Source organism: Labrus mixtus, chromosome 22 (assembly GCF_963584025.1).
Source record: "Labrus mixtus chromosome 22, fLabMix1.1, whole genome shotgun sequence".
Classification (NCBI taxonomy): Eukaryota; Metazoa; Chordata; class Actinopteri; order Labriformes; family Labridae; genus Labrus; species Labrus mixtus.
In genome coordinates, this window is record NC_083633.1 from 12,549,211 (window position 1) to 12,575,763 (window position 26,553).

The 26,553-nt window shown below is 42.1% G+C and overlaps 1 protein-coding gene and 1 long non-coding RNA gene across 3 annotated transcripts in view; one reads left to right on the plus strand and one right to left on the minus strand.

The window, feature by feature from the left end:
* The window catches only part of tafa5a (TAFA chemokine like family member 5a), a 152,208-nt gene that overhangs the window by 74,212 nt on the left and 51,443 nt on the right, over window positions 1-26,553 (minus strand). The gene's annotated exons all lie outside the window — the stretch shown is intronic.
* LOC132956671 (uncharacterized) lies at window positions 8,176-12,387 on the plus strand. Its single transcript, XR_009666067.1, has 3 exons — window positions 8,176-8,352; window positions 9,935-10,011; window positions 10,109-12,387. It is a non-coding gene; the product is annotated as an uncharacterized LOC132956671 (long non-coding RNA).

Consider the following 26,553-nt stretch of genomic DNA (forward strand, 5'->3'; position numbering starts at 1 on the left):
CACACACACACACACACATACAAAGAGGAGCTCAGCAGGGAGCTGGACATTCACAATTCACAACCTTTCCAGCTCTCGTTCAGCAAATATCAGTCGAACAAAGCATGTTTTATTTAGGGAGGGAACTCTTTATCCCCACCTTAGGAAAAAAAAAAAAAAAAAAAAGGTTCCCTCTTTGTTGCAAGGGTGGTCTGGATTCTGCAAAAGACTGACGTGTCTCCAAACATAACCCTAAAGAGTTATTTTCAAGAGGAAACACAGTTAACCTCACAAGTCATAGTCCAGCGTGTCTCAGTATCTCAGAGGCTCTGCTGGAGGGGTGACCAGAGCTCCGGTCCAACTGTTAAAAAATGTAACTGTTGCTTGGGGCAGCAAGGTCTCGACATAGAAACAACTGCAAGTGGTCAGGTTAAGATGCTGTTTCTCTACGAGGAGATACAAAAAAAAAAATCGCACAACTCTTGAAGAAAGGCTATGCTTTTTTTTCCTTTTCTCTGTAAAGCTAGAAAAATTCAAATTTCATTATCCTGCTATCTATTTCTACTGCAGATATCTTCCAGTTTTCATGTTAAAGGATAAATAATGAATGTGTCACATGGCCTGATTCCATATAGTGCACGATTTCAACAAATGAAAGCAAGAGAAGGTTATTCCTGAGAGTTTTTGACCCAATTATTTCCCATGTCACAGAGCAAATGAATGTGTAATACCAGAATGTTATAGTGAATATATTTCCTGAAAGAAACTGTAGAGTATCATATGTGTAATGACATGTCCCTATACCCTGTTAACGCTTAAACACAACTGCTAGAACCGAAATAGCTCTGACTGCTGTAATGAAGCTTGGTTCAACTTTCCACCTGTCGCATTTCATGCTAAAATGTCAGTTTACACTGCGAAAATGTTGTTTTGATGAACTGGAACAAATCTGGTCAAGAATATTGTTATTACGCAGATGATTCAACAAGGAACCCAAATCAGACGATTACATAACAGCATTAAACAGGTGAAGCATGGAGCACAGAACATCGTCCTGGTGTCACAGTTAAGTGTCACTAAGTTAATAAAATAATACATCAATAAATAAAAATCCCTTGTATCAGTATAATAAAGGTGGTCGGCCTCTCACATACATACCAGGTTAAAAGAATATGCTCCTATATAGATGAAAAGCCTGAGATAGTATGTCGTTTTTTTTCCCCAGTGTGTTTGGAAAGAGCTCAAGTCTGAATTCAGATCTGTGCTCTTCCATAATAATTGCTCTCCCATTGAATGTCTGATGTTGCTCTGCCTCCAGGCATTATATTTGGAGGCATTCTGATCTCATCGTGCAGTTTTTCCCCCGACGCGAGACATTCAAACTTCAAAACTCAAAGTCAGAAAAACCTTTTTGGAGATTCTCTCCACCAGAGTGCACAGGTGACAAACTGAAATGTGTTTGTTGTAAAATAGAGACGTTTCAATTATTTCTTGAATGCAATAAAACTTTTTTTTTTTTTTTAAATAATTGCACATTGCAGAGTTGCAGGATGTCCAATCGAGTTGACACTACTTTCTAAAAAATTATGAATGTAAAAAAAATGCTTATGGCAAGAAAATCCTCGGTAGGCCACACGTTCAAAAGTAAGACTACCGTCAACATTCTTGCACAGATCTGGCTAGCGGCTAGTGCGCGTACAAGTCTTTCCCCAACTCTCTCTCTCCCCCCAATTTACGACTATATCCACTGTCCTATCTCTAAATAAAGGCATAAAAAGCCCAAAAATAAACCTTAAAAAAAAAAAAAACATTCTCTGACAGATCCAGTGTTAATATGGTGCATCAACACTCAACAGGTAAAATGTAATGCTGCATTATGAATACATAATGTAAAGCATCCAAAGCCTAAGGTGATTGAACTCATCAGGCATTTGTATCTAATAAGTATGTTCCAGTTTGGCAATGTTATGCATAAAAAACTTCATGTTAAAGATGAATATTCAGAGTCTATTTCATGAAGTTGAAATGTTACCCACTTTGGTGATCATTACGATGAATACAAATCTTGATATCTTTGCAGCCCAACTGTGTAGTATGGGAGTGGCAGGGGTGCAAGGCTCCTTTCACTGCAGCTTGATCAGCATGCAGGCTGAGGTGTTGCGGGAGAGCGGTGATTGAATACAGAGGCTGCGGGCCCCGGCACTGCCTTTAATCTCCCCTCCCCATTTTAACTCGCCCTCTGTGCTGCTGCTCATGCCAAGGCTCAGCCGGGACATAAAGACACACACACACACGCATCACTCCGTCTCATGTCTTCTGATCTGCCCCCCCCCCCCCCCCCCATCTTTCTGTCTGTTACCAACGGACTGTGTCGTCCTTTTCTACCCGCCTCTGTGTGTGTTTTCAGTTTTGGTTAGGAGGCTTTGAAAGCTGCGTAAATAACGTCCACATAGAAAATAGAATTATCTGACAAAATTCTTAAGAAATAAAGATGAGACTTACTTTGTCAACACCGTAGCTGGAAAGACGCTGGCACAACTCTGTCTTTGTGACCGTAGTGCATGATGGTGTTTTTCATTCTGAGACATTATGCAGCTAAAGCACATGTCAGTGCTAATTTGGGCGCACGATCCATTTTATTTTATCGTCCAGAGGAGACACTGGAGACTGCAAATAATAAAAAACACTGCTATGGTTTGTGTTGGCTTGTAGTTACAGTTATCTCTAGCAATAAAAGTCTCCTTTTTATAGTTTTTTATTTTTTTATCGTCTTATTGCAGTATCCACGGCCCTTAAATTTAATCATTTTTCGAGGCTTTTAAAATGACTCTTTGAGTCATATTGCTGGCAGGTTCTGCTTTGTACTTTTAAGGGTGATGTGAAGAAAGTAAGAGACGTGTGACTCCAATGTACAAATGAGAATTTTCTATAAAATTGCCGCAGTAATATTGAAGTCTTTCATGAGGATTCTTAAAAAACAGAATTAAACCAGAAAGAAAAGCAGATGTAATAAGCCACTTCTGCAGTATTATTGCTTCTGTTGTCGTCAAGTAGTAGAGGAAATTTAAAAAAAAGCAGCTACCCTCTCCTCAATATCTGTTTCTTTAGCCTACAGGTAGGTCTTTATTATTTTGGCACGTATGTAGAAATGGTCAAATCTGTTGAACCTGCTTCTGTGAGGATCCCATTTTCCTATTTCCCCTCTATGTTTGTTTTTTTGGTTTGTCTTGTGTGTGTGTGTGTTCACCTGGAGCTGCGTGTGGATCCACACACCTTGCCACCAATTAAGTCTGAAAACCTACTGCTCACATGCAATCAAGCTTACCGACACACTCCACAGTTTAAAATTCGGCTCAGTCTTCCACTCGACGCCAGATTGTCCGTTTATACCCACCATGATTTCCATGCCTCAAATCTTCAGCATTCCCCGCCCAGCTCCACGACCTCACCTCTGCTTCTACACTGACTCTGAGACTAGATATACTAAAGAACAAGACACCAGAAACCAGCTCTCATACCTCCGACCTCCCAGCCAGTATCCAACAGACACATAATAAATCATTTCTTAACTTTACTCAAAAACTTTTTTGTGTCCGTACTGTGGGTCCGTCTGCCACTACGTTCTTTACAACAGCTTCACTTAGCTGTATGGGTTTTGATTTGTGTGTTTCCGTTTAAGATGATGCTTCTGAATAAGCTCTGTTGGCATGGTGAACAGTGGGTACAAGTGTGTCTCATCGATACACAAACTGGTGCTGAAAGTTTTTTTTGTTTTTTTTAAAGTGAAAAATGCCACAAAGTTAAAAGTCAGGTCAGTTGCATCAAAAACAATTTTCTTCTCATTGCCTTTTCAATGTGCAGACAGCTCTACGGGAAAATACGGTTCAATGAAGATGTTGACCCAAGCAAACAGAGGAAGAAGATAACAGTTCTTTAGTGTTTAATTATTCAAAGGCAGAGAGTCAATATATAAAGAGAGGCAGCCCTGAGCTGTTTGCCTACGGAGAAGGAAACAGCTCCTTCAGCCAGTGTGGGTGCAAGCATCGGCTTGAATTTATCACTGCGCTATAACTGCAGCCTAAGTGGTAAACAGTATATTGTATTTACATAGATAATGGAAGAGTGCCCTCCCACAGAGTTTTAACAAATAAATAAACAGGATAAAATGAAACGGCAAAGAATTCCAAAGATTAGGAGCAAGCAGAAGGAGCAACTAGCACCATTGCCAGAATCCTGTCCAAACCTGTCCCCATGATGGACACGATGCGCCGTTAGATGCAGAAAGTTGGCAACAAACAGCAGGTTGAAAGTTAATATTTCTGTGTCCCAGAGGGAAAAAGAGGCTGTAAGCACAACTCAGGATACAGGAGATGAAAAGAGAGAAACGCGTCCCATCAGAACCTCCACTCTCACTGATGGGTCTGGGCTTTTTGGCTGCTTCCCGGGAGAACCGTTCCAGCAGTGGGGACTGCATTGATAAGCACTGAATCCGCGGCCGAAGCGGATTGCTGCATAACATTTTCAAGAGGCCCTGCTATTTTGAAATGCTTTGAATATGCAGTGTAACAAAACACAAAGCAGAAGCCAGAGTTATACTCTCTGTTTAAAGAGCTTGGAGGTGGTGTGTATTTTTTTTTATCCTTTCCATAAAAAAACAAAACAAGGGCAATGGTGCAAGTAATGGATTGTAAAGAGTCCTTTTTTCTCATTTAACGTAAGCTACAATAGCATACTAGTAGGCTAGAATGACTTCCAAAGGCAAAGAAGCACACCACTGAATACCAAAATAAATGTGTGCGGTAACAAGCTAATTGAAAACAGCATGCAAAAGAATTCTGTTCAATATTATAACTGGTGCTGGATTGTACGGGTTATGATAAGTGACTCTAATCATTATTGGATAAACCAACATTTGGAAGACCTTCTTAATTCCTTTCCAGTTGCTAAAAGTTAAATTAACTGCTTGAAATGATGCAAGACGGAAAGGTATGCATGTATGAAAGGTACAAGAAAGATAGCTTAATAGCCAAATATTGTTATGGTAGACTATGGTTTATTATAATACTCATTGCATTGGGCATTACATATTTTAGGTTAGTGCTGATTTAAGAGCAATTTAAAGCAGCAATATGTAACTTGTCCACCTTTAATATAGTAGTTACAAAATGGATTTAATGGTACAATAACTTTCAACAGGGAGAATGCCGTTTTTCCCCTGTTCACAGCACAGCCTCATGGTCTGTTTACTGCAGAATATAAACGTTGGCAGCGGGCTGGGGTCATCTCGGGAGAACTTTGTTTACAGCTTCACGGCACTAGACAGTAATGGATGAAGCAAATAAGAGAAAAAAAGAGAGAGTGACTGAGCAAGAAGCGGAGTCTACAGCCATGCAGATATGTTATGCATATGCAGATGTTAGGCTGTATTGTTATTGGTGTTATCCTTGTCTCATGTCTAGCAGCTTTATCAGTGCAGAAAGCTACTAACCCAAGTTATGTCTCAGGTTTGCATTCAAGTAAATAATTAAAATCTATCTTAAGCCAAGAAGTTGTCTCTTAAAGTTAGCTTTATAAGTTTGGAACCTTACAAACTTATCTGAATTAGCCTCTCAAATGTAGCCATAGCCACAGCCCAAAGCCGTCATGGTAACAGTTGAATACACATACACCACGTGCAAGCAGAATTGTTTAGCTTCTCACAACGCTTGGCTACCCTCTGCTTGTTAACAAATGCACTTTGTCTAAGAGAGGGAGAAGTTAAAAGCTGTGTGCCTTATGACAGTGCAGTTGCACTCACTTTTGATGGGCGCCAAAGCACACCAAACCAAATTCTTCATATTGTTGCTGTTCAATAACCTGTCGTTCAGTCAACATCATTTATTTAACAGTAAATGTAAGGGATAACTGTCTTATGGCAACCCGGCTGAATATGATCAGTCTAACAAAGAGTGACATGGAGTATTTCCACAGTACAGAGGTGGATTGCTTACCAGATTGTTCTCCTGTACCATTGAACTGACATGGCCTTAACTACAGACGGCTTCAGTGGATGGACATGACCTCACTAAACTCCCACTCAACCCTGTATAGCTTCATGCATCCTGATACCCCAGCATCTTAGTCTTATTTCCAACTAAAGCCATTGTAAATCAATCTTTGTTCTGTATTCCCTGTTAGTACAATGCAAGTATTCAGCCTTAGTAGGTCCTAGTAGCAACCTCACTGGGAAATCGAAGCTTGATCCAAAGGCAACTGGAGTCAGTTGAAGTTTCACCTCTCCTCCGAAAGGCCACTTCACTACCTAACTGGTAGACGGAGCTAGAAATGTAAGCCTCTGTGGATCACGAGCATGCCAATGATCAAGGGTCTGTGAATCATTGGGGCCACATGTTCCTAGGTGTGACTGGGTCTTCAGTTGTTCTTCAGTTGTTCTGAGAGATCTTCAACTAATTCCAGTTGCCTTTGGATCAAGCTTCGATTTACCATGACCTGGATGACTGAGAACCCGAACAGACAACCTCACTGGGAGGCCGTTAAGTTCAATTCCACTGTGTTCTATCTTAGCTCAAATTCTAGTGCATTATCCATGGTGGCATCCCTGCACACATCCACACTGGGAGGATGATGTATGCCTAGCAACTCTGGCAAAAAAAAATGTAGCTCATCCACATTGTCAGGAAATGACTCGTATGCAAAAATATAACAAATGATAAGAATGTCAAAATATACTGGAGTTGGAACTGATGGGTAAAAAGTTGACCAAAAGACGTAAATCATGAGGCATGTGGCTTCATAGCTAACTAGCTAAGACAAATCCAGCAACTGTAGTCTTTGCATTTATGTAGTCAATTCAGCCATTAAAAATCACTTTATGAAAATGATACTTTTGATGTATTCTACTTACCCTTTGTTGTAGACACTACTGGGAATTCAGAGTTAGTTATTGTATGCCATATGAGAAAGGAAGCTGACAGGCATTGGAAAACTATCCATGGTAGGCCGGGTCGAATGATCAGTCAAACTATCAGACGCTGGAAAGTAGTTATGGTACCATTATGCTAGATACAGTTTGCGATTAGCAGCTCAACCAATTATCGTTGAGAAACGTAAAGGCTGCGATTAAAAACCAGGCGGGTAGGTAGGATGCAGCTGTCACTTCCAGCAGACTTCAAAGTTTGCAATTTGTGTGCAATGCCACTAGTCTGAAAGGAACAGCATTAGAAAATGACGGACAGTGAGAGGAGGCAAGTTAGAGGGGGAAAGTGCCAGAAGAAGAAAATGAGGAAGAGATCAAGAAAAGCCAGACAAGAGGCAGTGAGTGGGGGAGAGAGAGAGAGAGAAAGAAAAGACAGACAGAAAACTGCGGGAAAAAATAACTGTATGCTGTGTGACATGACCTCAGTTGTTAAATGAGATTTATCAGTCCTTACTTCTCCTCTCCAATCGTGCAGAATAGAGATGATTCCCCTCGTCTGAACAAAGGGCCTTTTCCTAATCATTGCAATAATGCCGCTGACAGCTGACTGACTGACAATGAGGCGACGAAGCACACAGCTCATCTCATGTTGGACTATTGTTAAAGGGTGGCTTTCATTCATGTACACACACTCCCAGCACATTCTGCGCTCCCTTAGAGTTGCGGGTTACAGTGACTGGCACAGATTTTGGCTTGTTGGAAACGTTTGCAGAGAGAGAAGCAGTCTGATTCAGAGACGTAAAAGAGACTATCAAATAATTTTGTTCCCCTGCTTTTTTTTCTCTTCATATCAAGTGGCAATGCGCTGCCTGGATCGTCATGTTGTCAGAAGACAGACTGTTAAGTACTGTCATTTTTTCCCCCCACACACACACACAGAGTCCCATGTCTTGATTTCAGTAGAGCAGGTGCACTTTACTGTTGCAAAACACAATTAGACCCTGTGGCCCCACAGTGAAAGTGACTGTCAAGGCGTCTTAACAGGAAGGTCACATTTCATCCTGGCAACAGCTACTGTACACTTGCTGTTGTCCTGCTGATCTGTAAAGATTCCCTCAATTGGAGCTGGAACTAACGAAATAACCAAGAAGTTGTTTTCTTTTTGCTTGATACGCTAAATACCAGCTGTCTTTTTGACACTTGGTGCAATTTTCTATTCTTGATGTCTTATTGGTGAGAAAATAAGATGTGTTTTTCCCTTGAGATACACCAAAAAAAAAAAATGTTGGAACATCTTGTATTTGAGGTTCTCAACTTTAAATGCCGAAACGGTAGACGCACCACTTTTCTGTGTGAAGCGAGTGAACGACCGAAGAGTGAGGCCGACCGTCACTCACAAGTGCGGTTCCAGAGTGGGACACGGTGGTCATCCGAAGCAAAGTGAATTGAAACTAAAGGTAAAGTTAACTGACAGGGGAGGCAAAGTTATAATGCCAAAATTGTGAGATAATGGTTATCATTACAGCGTCGATGTCCGTTTAAGATCGCTATCTTAGATCGATAAAATAGTGGTTGGACTGCATTCACCCTCGTCCCTGCGTGACACGTGCTCTGCAGGTGTCGGCAATGGGAGAGAGAAAGATGTGCGTTGTTAAGTATCTCCTTAAATTCATGGCATACGGTGCTATACAATCTCAAGCTAACATTTTTTAGATGCTAGTTGTTGTTTTTTGGTGACTTTATGAAACATACTGCTGATGAATATTGTCAAAGGTCTCAGGAGGCAGGATGTGTCGTTGGTGGACGAAGCAACAGAAGCTTCTATACTGTACAACACTTGAATGAGAATTTTGCCTTTTATATCAACGCTAACTGTAGCTCTTCGCAATCACAATCATAACAAAAGAGCGGAGACGAACATAAACATGATGAAGCAGTTTCGTTACCTGCATGTACAGTCTGTGTTCATTTTCTGGTTGCAGGATTATACTGTAGATGTCACAGTCCCTTCCACCGCTTGCTCACAGTGAACTTGCCTGAATGTGATGTGCTGCGTTCTCACGTCAGCTCAACCCCCGACTCAAACTACTAAGAGGCTCCAAAATGTTGTTTGTTTGGGTTCACACGTGCAGCTCAGCTCACCCCCAGAAACTTCGGGAAATGTTCAGGTGTTGTGTGAGAGAATGAAAGCACCAACACTCATGAGAATGAAGCAGCTACCCGTGAAGCATTTTAAAAAAGCCAAAAATCCTTGTGGAGTAACATCTGCTTGTGTAAATGCTTTATTTGTGACTTAAGGCCCTTTCAAAATAAAATTCTCCTACAATAATGTAATTACACTCAATGAATCATAGACATGTTGGATGACTTTGAAACACACATTATGCTTTATTTTACACGCTGAAAATAAATGCAAGAGGGAGAGAAAGGGGGAAAAACTCACGGTGAATTAAGCATCACTTGGGAACAGGCCATTAATAGTGGAATTCCCTCAAGGCCTTTTATGCACAGCATATATAATTGGGTTACTTAGCAGTTAGCCCAATCTTATAAGCCCAGGCGTTTTGTTCAGCTATAAGCTTGAATCATCAGGTTTCGCTAAAAGGCCCTCATTTATCAATATCTAGGATAGAACTGTCCTCTGTGTTGTAACAAAGAGGGGAAAAAAGCTGAAGCAGGACGGTGGATGTTAAATAAAAGGAGATTATTAGTGTCGTTTTTTTTTTTTGGGTATCTCCGGGAATACAACACTGCAAGGCCAATCTGAAACGATATGAGTCAGCTCCCTTGGCTGTACAGGGAGTGCTGACAAGCTTAATACCTTGTACTGATCATTACTCCTAATGACAAGTACATGGAAGATAAAAAGTTAAAAAGTGAGGTACTGTATATCTTTTAGTCAGGTATATATGTCATGGTGGGTATCATAAATGTGCTACAACCGGCGTTCTGGTGTATTTATGGAAAAATGGAGTAGTAAACACTTGTAAATGATGAAAATATGACAGGCTTCTGACAACCTCTTCCTCTGTATGACAGCCTAGCATTCCTCATCTTCCATTCCCGACGCCCGCCATCAATCTGCTATCAAGTTATCCATGCCGAGAATAACTGAGGTGAATAAATAAAACACTTCCCCCCCCTCCCCCCCGTGTTTTGTTGTGTTTTTTGATCTGCTGACATGTGCAACGTGGTTTTCTGCTGTCTGAACAGAGCCAGAGAGGACGGCCTGAACCAAGGCTAATACTTTCAGGCATCATCGGCAACATGCATAGAAAGCTCAAAAAACATAAACGTGAAAAAGACAACCATGGAAGAAAGTAGATTTGACTCACGGAAACGCTAGGCTGTTTAATAAAAACTGTGAAGCGGTACCAGAGGGGAACTTGATTTCAACTGATAGAACACATTCACATTACTGTGCTCTTTTTTTTTTTTCAGCAAAAAAGGGCTAGTGGTGCATCCCTAATTTGCATGGTAATATGTCATTTATTGTTGTAACAGTGATATATGTGTGACTCTCTGTAAAATAAACCTATCAAAAGTTGTTACCCGGCTCATTTTTCACCTACAACTACCAGCCCCTGGACAATTTTGAAGGGGGGGAGGGGGGAAAGTGAAAAAAAAAACAAGTGGGATTTACCTCGTCGAAGTCATCTGCATAGTTCGAGGGGAAAACTTCTGCGCCCATAATTCTCCATGAGACATGCAAATACATCATCTCCTCCCAAGCTCCCCCACCCCTGTTTGCCACAAACAGGAAGCGAAAAAAAACAAGCACATAAAAAAAGGCAAACTGTGTCTTATATTTCACTATTCTGGCGGGGGAAAGCTGTTTGGCCAGACATTTGCTCATGAATATTTAGGCGGCATGGGGTATGAATATGCATCAGGACGTTGGAGAAGCGCTATCACAACACAGATTTATGAGCTAGCTTAAGAAATAATGATAAAAGGCGGAGATAACCTGGCTACTTGTGTGAGGGGAAAAAGAACACACAGAGCTAAACAGAAACCAACATTTTTGTTCAAAGGCTTTTTAATCCCCCGTTTGGTCCCAAAAACGATATAGAATACAGCCACTTTGAACAAGACAACGAAATCAAACAGAGCTTAACTTCCATTGGGAAATTATATAAAATGGCATTTCTGTCATTTTCAGGGCATGACTGTGCGGTTTGTCTCTTCTTTGCCCCTGAGGTACACTGAGAAGGAGAGTGTCACAATCTTTTTTATCTGTGCAATGCAGTACCTTTATGTGTGTGTGTGTGTGTGTGTGTGTCATGTGTGCATGTGTGCTGCCTCTTAAAGTGTGTCAACAGTGATAACACACCTTTCTGCCCACCCCGGGGTTGCAGAGATATCACAATCTGTTGCCTCAGGTGAAGGAAAAGCCAGAAGAAGAAGAAGCAGAGAAGGAGACACATACAAAAAAGAAAAATACTGAATATTCCCTGCAGGACAGAGTTGAAGATTGGATTGGGCACCATGCTGGAACCTCAGGGATACAATTTCATTTTGAAGAGAAGTTTTTTGTTGTGTATAGTTATAATTTTCAGGTTAGTAAAAGTGCCGCAGCTACTGCAGCACATTCAACATATTCATTTCATTAGAGCAGTACGGGGCGGTCACTTTGAATAAGCAGAATGCTAAATTAAGCATGAGAATTCTTTGGCAACCTTAAAACGCACTGACAGACATGCCGTTACCTCAACATTCATGTCTACATACTAAGGCAATGCATTTGGATTTACTCCATGGGGCCCACATTAAAAACCACTTTTAAATTATGTAACATAGCTAATTATACTCTTAGCAATGTTGGTTAGAAAAAGGAACTTTCCACTTCATTTTCCATGCATATGAGTCACTGTGAAATCATTTGACTTGGCTTATGCAACCTTGTTAGCGGCGTCGGATGTGACCTCCCCTCCAAAAATGTCAGAGGAATTAAAATTTGACTTTCAAAAAAAATCTTTTAAAGTATGCTGATCAAACATGGCAGCTGTGCAAAGCAACCCTCCACTAGTAGACGTGCAGAGAGGAATTACGGCTACAGCCCTGAATGATTCTGAGCCTTGTTAGGGACCCCTTTTTCACAATTATCACAGATCTGTCTGGTCTCTGTTGTTTTGAGTGTAGGACGAGTGTCAGTGTTAGTTTTCCCCCAGGTCTCTGCTGGTATGGTTTCTGGCTGTCCAAGTGCTGCTCCATACTGAAAGGCAGGGGCATAATTACAACAGGGGATGGGGGTCTCGCTCAAGACTAACAAACCCCTTTTTGTTTCTTGCTGTACAGAGAACACAGTGGTGCTCAAAGCAGCGGGCTTAACAAGCAACAGCAAGTGATGCGGCAAATGTTTGTGGACCAATTTGGCTGGAGTTTGGCCTTTCAGCTGACATACAGGACACCTCATTTAAATGTACCTGCAGACACAACTCAGGGGTGAAAAATAGTCTCAACTGCAGCTTAAAGAAACTTCTCAGCTATTTATATTTTTGCATTAAATTATGATCCTGTCTGAAAGTGGAGAGAAAGAAACAGCCAGTTTTCACAGCCAGTTAAATGTACCATGAGTAGAAAGTTAACCTCAATCAGATGCTTTTTGAAGTCTGTGTACTCAGTGTTTTTTATTTATCCAAACACAACAAACTCCTTTTCCTAATCCCTCAAGTCGACCCCAAGCCCTCGTTGTAAACCTGCTTACTGCAGAAAAAATACATCATTCTATCCGACGAAATACTGAGTGCTGACTACACAGTCCAACACATGGAGGAGGACAATACCTTCCAATGCAGCAGAGAACTATGTGCCCCGTACACACAGGCAATAATAACTGGATAGGCAGGAGTTGATGGCGCTGCACGGCTGCTGCTTTATAAAGCTTTAAAGTCTTTGTGCTAGCCACAAAGGTAGTGCCTTGCGACAGACTCTTGCAAGAGAAAAAATAAATAAGGTATATAACAAATACCACCGCTGCCAGTGATAGGAAGGAAGAAAAAGGAAGAAAACTGAGATAGAGATAGGCATTGTACATTACGGCAAGTAGTGCTCTGGGAGTTAAAGAGTTCAGCCTCCTTCATTGTGGCTCTTCTCCGAGGACTTGAGCCATCCACGTCTATTTTTTTTCTCCTATTTTTTCATACAACCTGTATTCTTATCCAAACAACGCAAAACACTTCTCCTTCAGGAGGAAGGGGCACACATCGTATAGAGAAAGCATTTTGTTTGACAAAACCGATGGAACGGAGGAAAACAAGTAGCATAGATACAGGAGCGCTGCCAGGGTGTCAAGTACGTTGAGTATAGGTCTCCATTTATGAATATGTGTGTATGCATTTACCACATGTGTGTGTACGTTTGTAATAAAGCTGGAGTACAGACAGTCAAATATGCCTTGAAGGAAGACTGGTGAGCACACTGCGGCGCGGCATGAATGATAAATTATTCATCCGCTTCAACGCAAGAGATATCATCAGGCCTCCCGCTATTATTACCAGCCGATGGTCAGCCGTCGCTTTAAGACGCCGAGGGGCAAAAAAAAAAAAAAATGGTCTTGGGCTGTAAGAGCAAGGGTGGAGGGCACCTTGTTATACTGCTTTGATCACCCAGAGAGAAAAAGGCGAATACAGAGGGTTAAGTGCCGCTTGTTTACAGCTCCCAAAACTCCCACATACCCCCTTGTTTTCCTCGTTTTTTATTTGTCTCCCCTCTCCCATTAAAAAAAAAAAAAAAAAGGCACATGCAGCTTCCTTGTACTGTTTTTTCTTCCACTCTGCGCACTCCCATTTGATGTCATTTCATATAGAATCCTCTTTGACCACCCCCCCGTCCGTCCGTCCGTCGTCGTCCTTGCATTCACTCCCCCCCCCCTCTGTCCCTCTCTGCTCCCCTCTGTCTCTCTGTCTTGCTCCCACAACCCCTATTTCTGTCTCTATCTCCAGTGGAGGAGGTGCCAGGGCAGTGTAATTGGTATTCAGGCTCTGTCAGAGTCAATGCAGAGCCCTGTTAGCAGAAATAAGAGAAGAAACATCCTTATCTGGATTTCCACGCTAACCAGAGGGTGTGTGTGTGTGTGTGTGTGTGTGTGTGTGTGTGTGTGTGTGTGTGTGTGTGTGTGTGTGTGTGTGTGTGTGTGTGTGTGTGTGTGTGTGTGTGTGTGTGTGTGTGTGTGTGTGTGTGTGGGGGGGGGGGGGGGGTAAGGGACCGAGCTACACTTGCCGTTCATGTGATTTCTTTTGTATTTTTTCATTCATTTTTGTTGTCTTGTTTTCCCTCTTGTTTCCTCTCATCGTCCTTCCCCTGCTGTCTGTGCTAATTATTGACTCCCTGTGTTGCAGGCTCCGGAGTTTTCTCTCTAACACACACACACACACACACACACACACACAATAGGACTGCACACATTGACTGGAGATTGTAATGACACACAACTGCATGTAGGCTCACATACACACAATCAAGCATGGAAGAACACCTGCCTGCAAACTTGCACAGACATTACACAACCATATCCAGGCCCCTGCGGAGACTTTTCACTGGTGCAGCTTCCCCACATCTGCATCTACCACGCTTATTACACACACATGCACCGTCTCCGCTCTCTCTCTCTGTGTCCTCTCTTCTATCTCCTCTCAGTTCCAGAGGGCTACACTACAAGACACATGTACTTGCGCAGCACCATTATGGAGCTATTTTCAGGATGTTGAGTAAACGGACCGGCTCTTGACTCAAACTGCTCGATCCGTACGCACTGTGAACTGCAGCTTGAATGAGAATGAATTAAGACAACTGTTTAAATATTTCATCACATGGAAAAAAACAAACTGTAAAGCACTGGAGATGAATGAACAAACAAACCCCCAAAAAAGATGACTGGAAAAAAAGAACATTTTCTCATTAGGTGTTGACGTAATGAGGCAGAGGCTGATGGAAATGCAGACAGGAGCAATGCATCATTCATGTATTTCACCTTTAACACCAGTGGAACCAGATTTTTTTTTCTCCTACTGAACACAGGACATTCAGCAGTCATAACATACATTTAGGAACAATGGTTCTCATGGTGACGGGGATTATTTACGCAGAACAGAACAACATGGACAAGAGTACAGTCAAGAATAATCAAGACATGTTCTCCATGCAGGGATACAAACTGTTTAATCTCTTTATCTATCGATCTCTCTAAAAAAATCGGTAGATTTCTTCTCCCCAATATCGATATCGGCCCCAAAAATCACATATCAGTAAGGCCCTAAAAAAGATATAATATGTTCATCACTTTGTTCAGCACAAGAAGTGCAGCCTACTGTTAAAATTGCAGAGACATCATTTTTTTGCACAACAAAACATTATGCATCTATTATCTTTATTCAGTGATATAATAATAATAAAAGGTAGAAAAACAATCAAAAAGGGCATTTTCTGAACTATAAGTTAAACTTTATATCTAATAAAGTGAATTATCTTTTTTCAAAGGGACATTTTCATTCCAGAAACTCTACTTGTGATGGAGTATTCTCCTTATAGTACCGTCATTTTAAGGATCTGCATACTGTAGTTTCTAGTTTATTAAAACAGCTTCACGTTAAAGTTTGCCACCGTTGAATCTATCTTTCAGACTTAACTAGAGTACTTGAGTGTGACTTAGGCTGGTGGTACTTGTGACAATGAGCCCATTACATTCACAAACAGACAAAACTAATGACCTCTGCGTGTCATTCTCAAAATACTGACAGCAGTCAGCATCTTAAGCACCGATTAACTCTCTGCACATCCAGAATATGAGCTGCTACTGAAAAGAGCGACGACAGAAATTTGACTAATAATCTTAGTTCTCATCCCTCTGGCTATAAGAACAGCCTTAGATAATCCTCAACAGTGAGATAAACCGAATCATCCATGGATAGAAACTGTACTCAGAATTTGGATGAATTCCTCTCTCTCTCTTTTATGGCTGGTGTAGGTTACTAGCACAACCAATCCTGGTCTGCCATTACCTGAGTTGCCATGGTAACCCTCCCCCAAAAAGAATTTATTTCAGGAATCAACCCATCCGCAACAACCTGTGACTGTCTCTCTCTCTCTCTCTCTCTCTCTCTCTCTCTCTCTCTCTCAGCTCTTCCTCCATCATGATTCGTCTCGTTCACCTTTGTCCTTTCATTCTAACCCTTGTCTTCAATTCTCGACATTTTTCTCATCGTTCACTTTCAGCCTCGTTTGCTGTCAAAGTCCAGCTACACGCACTGCTAACTGTGCATCAGGCTCCTTCTCTAGGCTGTTACGTGTACTCGTGGTTGGAGGGGCGTGTATTTGTGTATGAATGCACACAAAAGTGCAAATGTGGCCTCTCTCTGTGTGTGTGTGCCTGTGTGAATTAAGAAAGTACAGTTGTCCCTGTCTGCATGCGTAAGAGCCGCATGTGTTACTGCACCAATTATTCCATTACTGGCTGACAGATTTCGCTTTCCACTATTAGCGCTCCCTTAGCCACAGGCACTGATGGAAACCTTAGTAGTCACACACATACACACAAAAGCTCCAACACAGCAACCAGTTCAAGTCCATCAATTAAGGAGGCAATTTGCTCAAGTGGTTCCACCTGGGCCAAAAGGCAGGTGGGTGGTTATGCTCTGTTTACCTATCAGACACTATTAGGGGTGAGATGTCACTGGTCCTGTCTGCCAGGGCCTCCATGTTGTCAGTTCTGCCTTTAGACCTGCATGTCAGATGAGCCGTGTAGTTTGAGTGTGTTTGTGAGCAAGTGTGAGCGACGGATTGTGTCAAGTATTGAGATGATAACTGGAATGTACTGAGTGGCATTCAAACGGCTAACTTTAAGTGGATTTAGTGTGTGCGTGTGTGTGTGTGTGTGTGTGTGTGTGTGTGTGTAGGCATGTTATATGTCGGGTTATCAAGTTGCCGACATGTGGAAGAAGTACCAGATGCTCTTTTCTGTACACTCACATCTCCATCTTTGACAAGGTTGCCACAGCGATCCCTCGATGTGTGTGTGTGTTGATGTTTTGCCTCTGTGTGTGTGTGCTTCGCTGTGGACTGTGTGCATGTGTGGCCTCTGCAGCAATATTTCATCCTCTCCAGAGTCCCGTAAGAACCTGCCGCACTGTTTGTGTGTGTGTGTGTGTGTGTGTGTGTGTGTGTGTGTGTGCGTGCGCGTGTCAGAAAATGACCCTTTGTGGCTGTGTATGCATATGTATACACGGCTGCCTCTGTGCCTGTGTGTGCACATCTACACCGGCTTGCAGCATTTATTCACTATCTTGAATAAGAGTGTGTGTTCGGAATGTATGATGAAACACACACACACACACACACACACACACACACACACACACACACACAGTGCCACACACAATGCCACACACAATGCCACACACTCACACAGTCTGTTTGATAAATTAGACTTGAAGCTGCAGGAATTTGCTTTGCAATGTAGTAAAGCAAACACAAGATAGGACATACAGGCTGTCAAGCTCTCTTGTATATTTACAGGAGTGTGTGTCTATGTGTGTGTGTCTGTGTATGTATGTCTGTGTTTCTACATATGTCTGCATTTTGCATTTGTCACCTCTTGCATGTTAACTCAGCGTGCACAGATGTTTGCGGCCATGACATTTTCCTGCAGAGAGAGCGAGAACACTTGTACATGTTTACATGCCAACCTTGTCATACAGATGTGCCCTGAGAAATATGTGGGGGGGGGGGGGGGTACATCGCATCAACAAGACCTACATGTCAATGTTCCTCTCCCCATCATTTGATTTAAACAAGGGCACTCTGTTGCCTGCATCCCACAAGCCCTATTACTTTTCAACTCATTGGATGTGGTATTATCCTTGGGCTTATGTGGCACTGCACAAGGTATAATTTATTGTCTGTTCAGCAAGGCAAATGTGCAAGCCTGGCATATTTCATTTGCTGAATACATATCATTATTAAAATGTGATTTTCCACCTTTTTTTTGTGTTTCTCACTGTGTGTTGAAATGTTATCTAGGGAACATCTGATTCATGCCCTTTGCTTGGTGATAATAACCTCTGAAATATAGAATACCACGTACACTGCACGAGGAGACGAGGCTTGCTAAATCAATGTTATGAAAGGGAAAATAGTGCGTTGGAGTCACACCGTGTCATCGAACATCAATGCATAGTAAATAGAAAAAGAAAAGTGTGCATTACTTCTCAGATGATGAAACACTAGGTTAGAAAAAGCAGTGACCAACCTGCCACCTTATGCATACTTCTATTTGAGCTCAAACAAAACAGCTGGCAAAAAACCCCGCAGCCGGAGCAGTGAATCCGGCAAAAACTTGTAAATGATTGTGGCCACATCATGTATACGATATGTATTACTTTTAAGTTAAGAATATGGCTTTTAAAAAATCCCTAGCAGCAGCACTGTAAAGCTACAACACACCACAGAAGAAAAGCTTTCTGTATTCATGAGTTTGGTTTTAACAGTCCCTGCAGGTACAATAATGAAGTTCCTCTTCCCCATGTGGAATGGGCCGTAATGATTATGATAAAGCAGAATCGCCGGCTGTTTTTCTTCTTCTTCTTCTTCTTTTTTTTTCCTCTCACCTCCCTGCTGTTGTATCGACATAGCTGTAAACATGAGCATAAAACTACATGTAGCAACGATGTAACTATAAAAAAAAAAGGTTGGGCTGTTAACTGTTGCAAAGGAGAGAGAAAGTAAGCTCTGAATCTGCAAGCTAGGAAATTGTGACCAAACTTTCAATTGGTCTAGCCTTAGGATCCAACTCCTTCATGAAAATTGTGACCCAAATTTCTGATATTTTTTTTTCAACCAATCAGATTTATTGAATGAAAAATAGTGACTTTTGGACCTCAGATGTTACGAAACATGTGGTGGAACAAACCCAGCATGTTTTAAGAGTGCTTCATTGACTTTTTGACACTCTTTTTCCCCCAGTCACATGTCCGCAATCCACTTTTGGGTCCCGACCCACCAATTTAGAACCACTGCTCTAATCTACGGATACACAGACCATGCTATTGGATTCTGAGGGTGAATTCCAGGGGATACATGATCCCCTAAAACAATCTGGATTTTGAGCTCTACAGAGGATAACTAAGAACATTTTGAATTGAATTTGATTTTTTTGATCGAGAAACGGACTTGTTCTGAAACTTCTACTATTTCCACTTCTATGCTTTGGATACCAGATCCACAACTTCATAAGACAAATAGAAGACTTGCTAAATCATGCAATCATTTGAATAATGTAACCCAAACCTGTTGAATTCTAATTTACCACTGCGATGCTTGCCATGGCTCTCCAACCGCGTCAATTATATCAGTGATCATCCCCATAAGTGCGGCAATCGCGTTGAGTTATCTCGCTTTGTTGCATGACTAACATCCATGTCAGTACCTTTCCCTCCTTACACTGTAATGGCATTAGAAGATAAATGAGTGGCACTGCTTGTTATGACCCATAATGTTACGGCTTGTGTTTTACAGTGTGCTAAAAACCATTTCCTCTCGCTGTGCTGGATTAGAGGAATTGAACCCCCACAAGCAATCTATTCAAGAGCGCAAAAAGCTAAGAGGATGTGACGAGCCAATGTTTTTTTTTTTTTTGTTTTTTTTTTTAGAGAGAGATTTTCATTATGTGTCATTCTATTCTAATCCATTTTCAATTGGACCATAAGAGCTGTCGCTGTGAGCAGTACAAAAGGCAGGAGCGAACGAAAGGGGGATCTTGTTTAGCTGCGAGACATCCCGAGAAAGAAAATAATGATCTTTATGAAATTGCTTTAGACACAATCTGACAGCCGAGACAAAGCAAGTGGCTGGCCTTGTTCAAATCGATAAAGCATCCATTAGTTTTCTAAAGAGTAACACGCAATTTGTTTCGGTGGAGCAGCGTAGAATCGGTAATATTCTGCCCCTTTGACACAAAACGCTAATGCACTATAGCCAACGTAATGCAAGATTAAACCTACATTTCTGTCAGATGGAAATGGAAAAATGCTCCGAACACACCGGATCCATAAAGCATGACCAAGCCTGTTATCGCAGACACCATATTTGTGTCACAATGGCCTCCGGGGCCGAGCTTTTGTGGAGGCAGAATAACCTTGTGTCTAAATCCATTCAAATGACTGTGATCTCACGCACAAAGGAGATCAAACTTCTTAAGTACCTATTGATCAACTAGATGAACAGAGACACAGCGATTGATCGAAGAGAGGGATGACCTCATCGCTACCTTTGACACAGCAGGAAAGCACAAATTGAAACCGCAGAGGGTTAAGCACACTTCTCACCCATCATTTCCCCAACAATGTGTGGATGTATCACACTCGAGCACCCTGGTGGTCACACAATCAATAGCCTGGAGGGTTTGGCTTATGAATAAAAATGGACAGAGGGGATGGCTCAGTTCCCTGAAATCAGCACTCCTTTAACTTGTTTATCTTGATTAATACACTGTAAGGGTTGGATCATCCAAGGGGAGGGACCAACTCGTCTTTGAGAAATGGTCATGATGGACATATTGCAAGTGTTGCAAGATTGGGCCCAGTGGAGTCCGCCCTTCCTCGGGAGGAAAACGCTGATCCGAAGGGAATCTTTCTCCCACCAGCTGACAAGCCGATAGACAAATGGCCTCGCTCGTCTCTAACCTCTCAAACTACCGGCCCGCCTTCTTCTTCTCGTCCAACTCCTCAGTGTCTGTGTGCCTAAAGCTCCTCCTTCTCCGCCCTTTAATCTTATATATATATGCATGTGTACATTCACTCATATGACTAATTTATCAAGCTGAGCTCTATTGCCCTGACCGGAACACATTTCCCCGGCTACTGCACGAGGTTTTAATTAAAGATTCAGCGGCAGTTATTAAAAAACCCTCAATCCTTCATGCATTTCCTCACATCTCACATCCAAGAAGAGCAAAGATCTAGCAATCAACGCTAGCTTGCTGAGCTGTGTCACTTTTAACCGCATTTTATCACCAGCATCTATATTACATTAATGCACCCGAGGCTGTAACATCAAATTACCTCGCTGCTTCAAGGTCCTACAAAGTAGCTCAATTCTGTGTCTTCAAGGTAGGATTGGTAGGGCCTCAAAGAAGTTTCACGAGGCACTTCATGGGTGGAAGGGCATGGGATGAAGTGTGTTAGGCAGATGTCTTTCTTGACATCACAATTTTTCAAAGGCCAACAAGTCCCTCTAGTCGAAACTGGAACCCGGAGAGGATGATCACAGCCAGCTTTTCATTAGAGTCCGACTCTAACCACTTCCTCTTTTTATTGTCCCACAGCACTGCCAAAACGCAATCAATAAGACTTTAGGAAAACTGGGTGCAATAGTGCACACTTTTTACTGTCCAACAATCAATAGGAACTGAGGAAAACAGTGCTATGAGTAAATATTGGCGGAGTCTCACACACACATACACAGATGAAAATTGCCCCTGGACATAGGACACAAGGGGGTCATTTGCAGCCGCCTTAGATTACCCTGAAAACCACCACAGGTCTCTGCTGCATCTGTGATTGATTTATCAAAGTGATTTAATTAACAAAGCCTTTAAGTAATGACTCAATTACACAATTGATTATTGTGCAGTACCCTTATGGATTGCAGGTGATACTGACCATTAGCGATAAATTTCGCTTAATTTCATTGGTTTACAGCAGATTATGTGTGAAGGAATGCTCTGCTTACATAATTGTACAACCGCTTTAAGAAAAAAAAAAAGATTTGACCTCAGTGAGGATTTGCCAAGTAAAACATGTTTTTTTTTTCTCCTGCATGCAAAATAAGTTATGCTGCAGTGTTAAATACATGCATATTATCTTTAAGTCACTTAAGCCTAAAGGTGTGCCGCAGGGCTAGATTCCCCGAAACATCCCTCCCTTTCTGCAGATTAATAATTGATGCTTTTAGAGGAAGAAAATGCTTAACAACTACACCTCTCCCTCTGCATCTATCTTAGTCATATCAAAGGCAAGAGCGTCTACTGCTGCTCACTCTGGCTTTGTAATTAAACAATGTGCATCTTTTAAATGCAGGTGACACCGGGCAAAGGATTGCTCCTTTAACAACGCTCCCTTTATGCATTCAGCTTGTGTAGCGCGAACCAAATGAATTCACAGATGGCACAAATTGTTCTGAAATGTATGCAAAATTAAATTCAAAACAAAACAAAACAATATAGCATCAAGACGGAAATGCTGATTAATGGCACTATGTACAACACAAAGCGCTTAATCACCGCATGTCACACCTACCCAGTCACATCCATTCACACACACAGAGGTTGTTAACGTAAAGTGACCATTAGAAGTAACTAATCCCATCCATACGCATTCATACGCCGCCACGGCAGCAGCGGGAGCAATTCGGGGTCTTGCCCAAGGACACATCGGTCATGTTTCTGCAGGAGCTGGGGATCGAACCCTCAACCTTCTGCCACAGCCGCCCCCAGCAATAGCTCACAGAACCGTCAACCGTTAGACCACTCTGGTGAATAAAGCAAGCTGTCCAGTCCGCTAGTCCCGTAGAACCAGTCCCATCCTAGTAAACAGACCATCTCATAATCCATCAATCCACAATGGAGACACTGCAAAGTGGACTAGCCTTTTGAGTAGTTAACCAAATTTTGAGTTAGGATTTTTATACATGACCTGTTGCAAACATGTTGTTTAATGAAATGCAGAAAGGAGCTTAAAAACTGCTGCTTTAAAATACAGACATTCAATGCCTCCCTAACTCATGTCTAAGATGTGACAGGGCTTCCCCTCATCATAGGCCTTGTACGTGCATGACGCAAAGCATTTGCCACTGCTTGACCCAAATCTTCCCGAGGCTGCTCAGGAGTGAAGGACTGCCACGCCACAGTATTTTAGTCTAATCCCTATCCATATATTTAAACAGGAGGGCTAGGGCCGTTCTTCTGGAAAAAGAAAAACTGATTCTGGGAGCCAAATGTCAGTTTGCAGTGTATGCACACAAATCTATGTCACTGCGGCCCATTACAGCTCACCCTGTGGTTTTTTACCTGAGGATCGATAACTCCAGCCGTCAAACAGAAGTGGTGGCCTGTTTTGGGAGAAGGTAGGGGATGTTGGGAGGCCACCGGGGGTGTAGGAGCCACGAAGATTTATGAATGAATAAAAAGAAAATATGCGACAGCACTGCAATTCAAGTTGTCAGTGCAACGGAGACATTGTGCCTTTCTTTGAAGTAGGAAACAGCGTGGGTGTCTAGCAGCAAAACTGGTACTGTTCAAAAACGACTTTAGAAGAGGTATTTAACAGCGATCATGTTCATAACAGCACATGTCTAAAAGGGCTGCCTTATGTCAAATCGATCTCTAATCAAGTTGTATCTTGATTCTAACAGTGTTTTCCCTTTTATAGTGAGTGTTTATTCCAAAGAGTCCATGCCTGATCCCTAAAATACACAAAGTGTTCATAATAATAACAGCACAGATCATTCTATAATTACCTAAAGATGGTAATTTCAGCCATGGCTGTAAAAAAATGATGACTTGTAAATAAAGAAGCAGATGCAAATCAAGCATTCAGACTTGTTTTAATTTACCTCTTTGCTCCAAGGTCTAAGGTTTGCTCATGTGTAACAGCACCTGAGAGGATATATTCAACAAATAAACGACATGTTTGCTGATAGGAATTCACAAATCATTTCATCTCGCTTACTCTCTATGTTCAATTTACTAGCTATTAGCCACTTAAAGATACAATATGTAGATTCCACTCAAACAAAATACTTCGATAACAAAAGATGGCGTCGAGGCTAGCGGGGAATCATGGGAGTTCTCTCTGCTGGCAGCACATACAGAAACAGAACGGCAGCTATCAGTAGCAATTCCCGCTTCCTTATGTACAGTAGCAGTCTTTGACGTAACATCCGGTGTTTCCACGGCAACGATAAACATTCTGTCTGTCATGGCGGCTCATCATGGCGGCCGCCTGGACAAGACACGTCCCGTTGCAACTATAAAATTACGTATAAAGATTGTCATAAAATTCAAAAAATATATGATTTCATCATTGTTTCAACGCTAACCCAAAAAATTCCTGAATTCGAAGCTACAAAGTAATATTTTCCCTTATCATGAGCACTCAAAAAAAACCAGGATCCACCAGTTAATTCACAGACCAGGAACTGTTCCACGAACCTGTCAGACTCTCTATTGCCATGTGACAAATATCTTGGCCAATGAACAGCAAAATGGGATACGCTCCATTGTCTGAATTATTGAAGTGGACAGTGTGAGAAATTGATGGTGCAAATTCATCCACTTTCCCCATGCATAATGTTTTAATACTTCCCCCCCCCCCCCCATTCGCAATCCATCCTCTCTGCATCCTCTCATCTCATTGCGTAAGATCAAATGTCAGATTATGACAAAATGAATGTCCGACTCGTACAGACACATCCTGTTACATGTTAGGCTATCTAACCGTCTGCTGGAGGGTGACAATGTGTTGAAGTGGTAGCATTTCCACTTCCAAAATGACCATCCTGGATCCACTGGGTGTCAGCGCTTCCGTCTTTACGTGTTCCGATAACATCCACATTCACATGAGCAAAACCAGCTAACACACACCAACATGTAGAAGGGCACACACATAATAGCAAGATGCATTTAAGCAAATCAGATGATCAATCCATGGCATCGTGCAGAGGAGGCTAAAAATACATGTTTCCACTTCCTTTTGTTCCGTGTGTAATTCACATAGGAGAGGCTTGTGTTGCAGAGCCCAGATGTTCTTATGAAAGAGTGTGAGCCAAGATTAAAAGAGGTCTGTTCTTTTTTAAGGCCCCTTGTGCATGTCTTTCATTATCCTCATCCCCCAAAGACCTTCACTAATGCAGTCCTTTGAATTCACATTATCAGTTAGTATTATTAGCCCTTACAGCTGTCTTTGACCTTGGCTATTCTTGTAGCTTAAAGTGAGCATATTCTCAACCTTCCTTTGTACGGCCTCTCCTGCTCCATCCCTGTCCAGTAGATTTCAGCAGGGACCTTATAAACCATATGAACGTACGCCGATTCCTTCTCCTATTGAGTGACCAGCAGCTCCCCCCCCCCCCCCCCCCCCCCCCCCCCCCACATAAGTTAAAAGCTATTCAGTGTCAAGTTTGAAAGCGGAGAAAATGCAGGCTTAGGGGAAAACACCTCGGTGTAAAAGCACAACATGATACAGACAAACACGTCGTTGCTGAAGGTCAAAAATATTGCCTTGCAAGTCAACAAGCTCGACAATGCTGATGGCCTGAATCTAATGACAGTCCCTCGCATTACCACAGCTATGAGCAGCACTTTTTTTTCGCCATGTTAGGTGGCTACACAATCCTCTTTTTGACCTCTGTGGAAAAAGGCTAGCTTGCCACAGTCAATTAAAACTCCAAAGGCTTTGGGACACTTGCCAGAACAAAATCCCGAACTCCCCTTGTCTCCAGTTTTGGCTGACTGACAACAGTTTTTTTTTTCTCTCCCCCCCCCCTCCTCTTTTCAGTATGGCTGGACATTCTCCTACCCGGCAGTCGTCATGGACTCACCCCGTTGAGGAGAGTGTTTGCCACTGCTTGACCTGAATATTTGCCCAGGGGCCGGAGGCTGGGTAGGGATGGCAGGCCACTCCAAGCCAACCAGCACAAAGGAAACCCATGACAGTTTGTAAGTGCCAAACAGACTCTGCTCGCCCCAGGGTATACATGCAGAAAGGGAATATTAAGTGGGGGTTTTTTGTGCCAGGTTTAAACAGTACAAGTTATTCCCTGGGTTACATTCATAAGGAGTTTGAACAGTAAGTGTGTTCCACCTCTGCATGAGAACCTCCCTGCAGACAGATTTAGATTTATAATGCAACACTGTAGGTGGAATTAACCATTTACAAGGCATGATGTGCAACATTGAAACAGTGGTTTAGTTCTGACAAATGATTTCCATTTAAACAATAAAGCCACATGCCTGTCATTTAGCTGCATGCCACTCAATTAATTACCCCGAAATGTTGCACCTCAACCCCACAATGCAACCAACTCCACTGGCTGTTCCTTTCCTACAGCATGGCAACCATGATAGAGGATAGGATTTGAACTACTGCGCCTCCCTGTGAGGTGTGTGTGCAGGAAAAGCTGGGATGAAATGTGTCATATATGGTGCAGAAAACACAACAAAAGGTGAACTGATCCTCATTGAAGACGACTGACCCCAATGTTACCCTAAAGCTAGACTCTAGTGCCATCTATTGAAAACGCTGTCAACGATTCAGAACTCAAAACAAACAATACACTCCGCGCTGTGTCTGCACAACTTGTTTCTTTTGATGTTTGAAAACGATCAATCGATCCGCTTCTGTCGATGACTTGTTGATGATGATGAAAATGTGGTCGTGGAAAATCGAAGCTAAGCAAAGCCACATGTGCATCAACCAAATTGCCAGGCTTTTTGATTTGACTTTTATTTCCCCAGCGAGCAAGAGAATATAGATACTGAACTGGGATTGCGTCGGACACACACTGTATTATTTGTTGTGGGGAAACTTCGTGGCGATTGCGCATCCAAACAGTGCAAGTGTCGCGCTTTAAACGTGAAGTTGGGAATCGTTACCTTCTTTCAGCAG